Below are 8,059 nucleotides of genomic sequence, written 5' to 3' on the forward strand. Positions count from 1 at the left end.
GGTATACGTGTATAGTCTATGGCTTTGTACATAACAATCATAACGCGCTCAACTACCTCGCCTATTGGGGCTCACTTTCTTCCATATCCATTATTCCTGACTAATTCATGTTGCACAAACCACGTGATTACGGATGTATTCTTATCCATCCTCGTATCATGTCATCTCACTCTAGTTGTCATAAGACTCGATCGAGTAAGACTCATTGAATTTTCATTTATGCTCACTAATTACCGCATCATTATTATTCTTACTAAGCATGTTAGCTCTCATCCATCGGCTAAGCATATTTCATTTTAAAACATATGAAACGGCACATAACAATGTAAACAACTATTTCTGGTTTATTCGTTGACGATTTCTACGTTCATACAACTATTGGGTGGTCGGTAGGGTCACATAACGAACATACTTAGTCCAAGTCGGTTCAAAACCACCAAAACAGAAACGGAACAGACAACTCGGTCGAGCAGAGACCTACTCGGTCAGGTGGGAATGGCACTCGATCGATTGAGAGGATCACTCAGTCGAGTGCAGACTCTTACAGAAAGTCCCCAGGGTCTGGTTTTGGCTCACTCGATTGAGTGATAGGGGACACTCGGTCGAGTGAACCGCCACTAGGTCGAGTGGAAACGGGACTTGGTCGAGTGGTACCTGATAGTCCTAAAATTCGGTCATTCATGTCTCTAAACATATGAATGGTCAATCATACTTGTAAAAGAGTCTCAATGGTGATCATAGCATCATCCCACCACACAACATCTACTAGGTTTTGGCCTTATGGCCGAGTTTACAACGCGAGAAAAGAAAATTGTCCGAGACTCAACCGAGACAAGGTCGCACAAGTTTTCACATGAGTAGATAAAACTAAGAAGATGACTTCCTCCTCTTGCCAAACCTTTTCAACCACCGAACCAGGGCTCCTTGGTTGCTTACCGGTGACTCCTCCCTCCGCGTACTGAGTTCCTCACTCCTGGTGTCACCTGAGGTGTTCATCGATGCATCCTCCACTATGGCGTTGACGTAGCGGCCATTATGCTCCATAAGTCCCGGTGCGCAACTAGATGCTCCTCCTCCTCCACTCCTGCTTTCGTAGAAAAAATTACCCCCGCCTTCATAAGAGACACCTCCCACTTCTTCGTTGTTAGTACTGTTCACATTTCCTTGGTAGTTACCACCCACATTCTCTTGATATACTCCACCTTGGTGCGTATTGTTAAAGAAACTCCCGGTGGTATAGTGCGGTCCCGCCCAAGGACCAAGCAAGTGTCCATCGCCGTGAGGAAGTCTATGACCCCAATCCAAGGGTTGAATACCATAGGCTTTGAATGCCCCGGAAGTGTCCCCATCCCTGGACGAAAAGCTAGGACGTTCCTTCGGTCTGATTCCCTGGTTATAGGTGAATTCGTGTACGTCTCTCGGGACCAAGGAGTTGTTCACCTTTTCAATTAGGTCCGGCATGGGATATTGGTGGTTATAAGTAAATAAAGGTTGGTTGTATCCTCCAATGAAAGATAGCATATGCATGTTGTGCCTTGGTTGTTCGTGGTACGGTGAGGGTTCATGCATAAAAGAAGAGGACGGGGCGTAAGTGGAGTGTCCAGGGCGATCAAAGGGCTTCGAGGGCATGGGCATATAAGAGGATGATGGGGGCATGTGGAGAAGTCCTAGGAGGATCGGAAAGAAGTCACCGGGTTGTTTCCCCTCGTACCGCTTCACTATCAAGAGTGTAAGTTAGACTTTCAGGAATAAGGTAGGATTGGCCCGGAGGGGGAAGTGGGGCTAGTTCGGGCAAGTGAGAGGTTTCGGGCAATCTCCCGTTTGCGGGAAGCTTTATATAGGAGTCCGTGTTCACTCTCCATGAGTACCCCTTTTTGTCTTTCCTATCCATAACCCAAAACATGCCTTTCATGTAGGTAATGTCGAAGTATGGCACCTCCGTACTCATGGGTCTATCAATTGCCCCCGGTTCATAACCCAAGAGGTTCATGGCTAGTCTCGTCACTAGGGCACCAAAATCAAAGGAGCACTTGTCGGACTTAGTCATCCTTTCAAATGCTAAGCAAACTATAGACATGGGGCTAAAGTAAAAACGCCTCTCATAGTATGGATTGAGGTAGGAACTTAGAAGTAGTACTTCCGAGGAATTGAGTTTACTATGGTCCTTTCTCCCGTAAAGGAGGTTGGTCAATAGGCGAAGGAAAACTTTCAAAACGGGGTGTTCGACATTATTTATTTTCATGGCACTAACGTCGGTATTGCGGTTACCCGTGTAAAGGTCGATGTATTTTGTGGCTTTCATTTCCTTCCTCACCTTGTCAAGAGTATGGGTGGTCCTTTTTCCTACACCTAGACGCTCTGCAAAGACATCATTAGATAGGTGAAATGAGGTGTTCTTGAGTCGAAAGCTCACGGTGTGGTCTTTTGGATTGTAGAGGAAGGAGCTCCAAATTTCTAGGGTAAGGATGCGGTAGCTTATTTCCGGTAAGTTATACAATCCCTCCATCCCAAGTACGCTAAAGTTGTCATGCACTTGCACCTCTATCCCCAAGGCTTCTAAGGCACTCTCTGACACACACCTAGTGCCGTTCATTCGTATCTCGGTGAGGGCTAGGAAGGTATTCCTATGGGGTTGACTTTCGAATTCTAACCCCGGGTATCCGGGATGGGTAAAGGCGGCTGGTGCCTCCGGTTCGGATTGGGGTTGGCTGTTGTTTCTCCCACGGTTTCTCCTCGTGTTCCTTGACATTCTACAAGAGAAATTGAACACAAGACATAGAAGATGAGACATATGATTAACTTTTGAAGCGGATGAAATTCTCCCCCAATTCCAATCTTAACACTTGACCAAGTAGTGAGCATGAAAAATTAAGTTTTTGACATAGTGAGTTCTCAATTTTGAGAATCTATTTACTTTTTCAAGATGAAACTTTCCTTAACTCACCTCATAGGGTAGTAATAACCATTAATTTCTTAGTTTGTCGACTCTTCTCAAACCATTTTCAAGACAAAATCAAAATTGTACATGGATACTTAGGACGTTTTCAAGAGTTTCACCAAATTTTATAACACCAAATTTTTCAAGATGGAAAAATTTGCATTTTGAGATTACATACCGCATTACCAATTAAAAGGGTAGTTTTATAAGGAAATTAAACCAACCTTTACTCAAAGAAAAATCAAAATTTGGGCATGACTTGTCTAAAATTAGAAAATTTAAGACGAAGTTTAAAGGCGAAATTTTCACATATCCAAACAAACTCCATCCATGACAACAAAGGTTAAGCCTTTTTTGTCCAATTACTCACATCAACAATCACCAAAATCCACAGAAAATTCATCATCAAAATCTCATTTTACTTGGTGGTGACCGATATTTTGACACAAATTTTGCAACAACTATAACATAGAAAGCTATTTGTCACCATGAATTAAGCAAAAGTATGAAATTAATTGACACACATAAGCACACTAGTGTAGATCTAACAAATTCAAGATGAAGGAATAAGAAGAAGAGCGGTCTACTTACTTTGCTAATTAGGAGAGATTAGAGACGGAAATGGTGAGTGGAAAACTTAGCCAAGTAGCAAATCACCACAAATGGAGTTTTAGAACTATTTTTAGAGGAATTTTGGTGTTGCTGGAATAAGGTGAAAATGAGATATGAAGAAGATAAGGAATGAAGAAAAAAGGAATCAAACCCGTGAAATCCTCAGCCCAGTTCCACTCGGTCGAGTGGCGAGTTCACTCGGTCGAGTGAACTTTCACTCGGTCGAGTGAACTTTCACTCGGTCGAGGGGGAGTCTACTCGGTCGAGTGACATGTTTTCCAGAAAGTTTCTACCCTCTGAAAAATGGTCCACTCGGTCGAGTGCCCAGCCAACTCGGTTGAGTTCACCGTCATTCGGTCGAGTGTGGACTCGTACTCGGTAGAGTGGTTGCTTATGGCTGGAAATTTCGAGTCGAAAGAGGGTGATGAAATCCCTGCAACACAAAGAGAAGGTCGGGAGTCCACCGGCTTTCGGTGACTCACCCGAGTTAGCTTATACGATATCCCATTTCACAGTCTTTTGTATAAAATCGTAGTAATGATGACTACTCTGCCAACATAATTCACCAATCATGTACGACAAATACACTAACATGCATTCATTTAGCACACGGTGCAAAATTCAAAAGCAAAGTCGTCATGCATATACCAACATATACTACCACTTCTAAGCATAATACTCTTAACATCCTGGCATTCAACTTCCACACTTTTAAGTATCATGGCAAGCACTATATCATACGAGAACTTAACGTGAATCACACTTTCATGCAAGCATACTACTATAAAACTTCCACATAGCGTTCACCCATACTTTTAACCACCCACGTAGTGACCAATCGAGGCAATAGGCACTAGTTTTGATATAAGGGCACCCACTCATCCCAAAACCGATCTCCTATCGTACTCAAGTCGGGTTCCTTTTATTCGACACACCTAGGTTCATTTTTGTTCATTGGTTTAGGTTCTAAAATCGTCGCTCTGATACCACTTTGTAACACCCCCTTCTTACTCGGCCAAGGTAATCAGGAGATGTTACCATCTCAGTTTCCTGAGGCAGTGAATCGGAGATACAATAAAGGAATATTTATTATAAATAACCTGTTTAGTGATTACAAACCATAACTAATGAATAAAAATATAACTCATGGCTATTATACTCATCTAACTAACTATGCAGGTCTCGTGACTCTTCAAGCTCGTCCCGTCTCCCGCGTACTATCCAAAAAATCTGTACTTAACCTGCTCCCCATATGACCACAGGACATCATATGGATCAACACAGGCCACCCCAAAAGAGATAGGTTACAAAACACAGACACGCAAATGGCAGTTTCAATGGACAAATAAAAGACGATACAACTAAAGTGTGAACATGCAATAGGACTACTAAAGTGAATGACATAACACCAAATGACCACCACCACAGTACCAGGACACGCCCAAGTGATGTGACCATTATTTGAGTACATTTAATCCCCGAATTAGCCTCTTTCCTATCCTTTTTAGTGCATAATTGGGTCATTTACTATTTTTAGTCCTTTGTTTCGCATATTCTTTGAGGTTTTGTTTCCTTGTAGGAGAGGAGTGCAAACCTTGCATTTTCAGGGCAAAATGGAGCTAAATTGATCGAATCTAATGACCAAGTATCAAAGAGAAGACAAGGCTAGAAGACCTTTTGTACATAATATAGTAGATGGGCAATGATGAAGAAATCCTTGTATCTCCGACTAAATCCCGGAGGATTATTGGAAGAAGAAAAGAAGAAAAGGGAGCTATGACACAAACCGCCCGTCCAACAAAGAAGACGCCCGTCCAAGACGAGGGGAATCCGAGCGTCTTTGCAGAAGGGACGCCCGTCCAGCAACGCCACAATCCGCTCATCCTGCCCAACATTCCGCCTGTCAAGCCACCAGGAAATCCGCCCGTCCCGACACCTTGGACGCTCGGATTCCCTTACAGTCCCATACGTCCTTTCTTCATGCTCCATGAAAGATGCGCTTATTTATGAAAGACCGGCAAAAAGGAGACCGACATCTCTTTTGAGAGGAGCGATTCCTCAAGGACTTAATCGTCATTTAAGCCCTTAGTAAACCCTAATTTGTGTACTTAATCCCCACTATAAATACCTCATTAGTCTAATTAGATAATCATGTTCTTCTTATCAATCCTTAGTGTAGTTTATATCATTCTAATCTCTTTTTAATCTTGTAATCAACTTCTAATCAAGTCTTAATACAAATCTCATTTCTTTAATTTCTCTTTTGTTCATCTTTTATTTTGGGTAATTGAAGATTATTTGGGTTATTATTGGGAGATTGACAACCTTCCAATCAATCATCAAGTACTTCTATTATTCTTTGCTTTATTTTGGAATCATTAGTAGGTATAATCCTCTTAATCCCTTTTTAATTATTGTTAATCATCTTTATTTATTCATCATGTTTTGCTTTGTTAATGTGATTGACAACCTTGTTAACATGCTAAACTTGATAATGAGTGAGTAGTTTCCTTAACTAGGGTTAATGGGTAATTAGGGGAAACCAACATGGGGGATGATTCATACTTAATTTAATATGTTTTCATAGTTTATTTGCTTGCTTGTTGTGATCTCAACTTATGCACATGTTATGTTTGATGAAATGCGAGCCTATGAATCCTTGCATTTTTTACCCATCACTTACCTTTTCAATGAGACTTGTAAGACATAAACCAACTCGAGTCTCATTAGACCATGCATATAGTTGAGTAGGGAGGATTAAGTCGACTTGTAGGTGTTGTACAATCTAATCGATTCGGCTCCGGGACCCAAACCTTCCTAGGATTGTAAGATATAAACCAACTCGATCCATCACAACAATAATTGCTTGCTTATAATTTGAGAATATGTTTGTATGATCAATTCCCATGAATCCCCTATGACCCCATGACACCCTAGTGCTATTTATCAATTGTTTACATCCCTTTTTAATCATCTTGCTTGTTTACTTTTATTGCTATTTAAGTTAGTGATATTCTCATCTCAACCCCAAATCGTGACACCCCTAGACACCGCTACTTGCAATCGAAAATCCTACATCAATACCCGTCCCTTGGGATCCGACCTTTACTTACCTCTTTACTAATAGTAGAGTTGTTTGTGAAGTTATAAATATTGTTTTGGTCTAGGTGCTCGTAACGACAAGTAACGGAAAACTAAATCTCCAAGTGAGTCCGACCAAAAATGGCGCCGTTGCCGGGGACGGTGTTAACTTGATTTGATATTCTTAGATTGTTATTAGTTGTGTGTTTCTTTACCTTGGGGAAGTAAAACTCCTCATGGTTTGCTCTAATTGTTTTCAAGTTGTTCGATATTTTGCAAGATGGATATTATAGATTGTTTTGTTAAGGACCACTTAAGTATACATTTCTTCAAAGACCCCATGCAAGCATTGGAAGCCTTGGAAGCAAGTGAGGCCAAAAATATGCATTGGGAATTAGAGATAGATCTTTTTGAGGTCGCTCAAGCTAACAAAGAACTTACTCATGAGCAATCCGAATTAGTACATAACATCCTTGTGGTAGCATATCAACCTATAGAACATGAGCAATCAATCCTAGAAGACATCTTACAAGCCGAAGAGGAAGAAGAATTCATCATGGAATTTGAGTATGACGAGATTGATGAGCTTGAAGAACAAGTTGAGCATGCCATGAGAATGGAGTGTCTAATGGAAATAGAGTAAGTTCTCAATGAACCTTCAAAGGAGGAAAGTGAGGTACAAATTCCAACTTTAAAACCCCTTCCCCCAAATTTGAAATATGCTTACCTTGATGAATCTAAGACCAAACCCGTGATTGTTAATGACAAACTTGATGAAAAGAAATTGGAAAAATTGCTTGATGTGTTGAAACAACATGAAAGGGCTATAGGTTATAGTCTAGATGACCTTAAGGGGATGAGCCCCAACTTTTGTATGCATAGAATTCATCTAGAGGAAGACCATAGACCTACCATCCAATCTCAAAGGAGATTAAACCCCCACATGCAAAAAGTTATCAAAGGAGAGGTTATGAAATTACTTGATCCGGGAATCATATATCCCATATCGGACTCTTTGTGGGTTAGCCCCGTTCAAGTGGTACCTATGAAAGGAGGTACCACGGTGGTGAAAAATGAAAAGAATGAGCTAATACCCATAAGGAAGATCACCGGTTGGCGTATGTGCATTGACTATCGAAAATTGAATTCCGCAACAAGAAAGGATCATTTCCCCCTACCATTCATTGACCAAATGCTTGAGAGGTTAGCCTCTAACAAGTTCTTTTTCTACCTTGACGGGTATTCGGGATTCTTTCAAATCTTTATACACCCGGATGACCAACACAAGACCACCTTCACATGCCCTTATGGTACTTTTGCATATAGAAGGATGCCTTTTGGCTTGTGTAATGCCTCCTCCACTTTTCAAAGATGCATGATGAGTGTCTTCTCCGATTACCTAGAGACCATAATGGAAGTTTTTATGGA

The sequence above is a fragment of the Silene latifolia genome, chromosome X, assembly GCF_048544455.1.
Source record: "Silene latifolia isolate original U9 population chromosome X, ASM4854445v1, whole genome shotgun sequence".
Classification (NCBI taxonomy): domain Eukaryota; kingdom Viridiplantae; phylum Streptophyta; class Magnoliopsida; order Caryophyllales; family Caryophyllaceae; genus Silene; species Silene latifolia.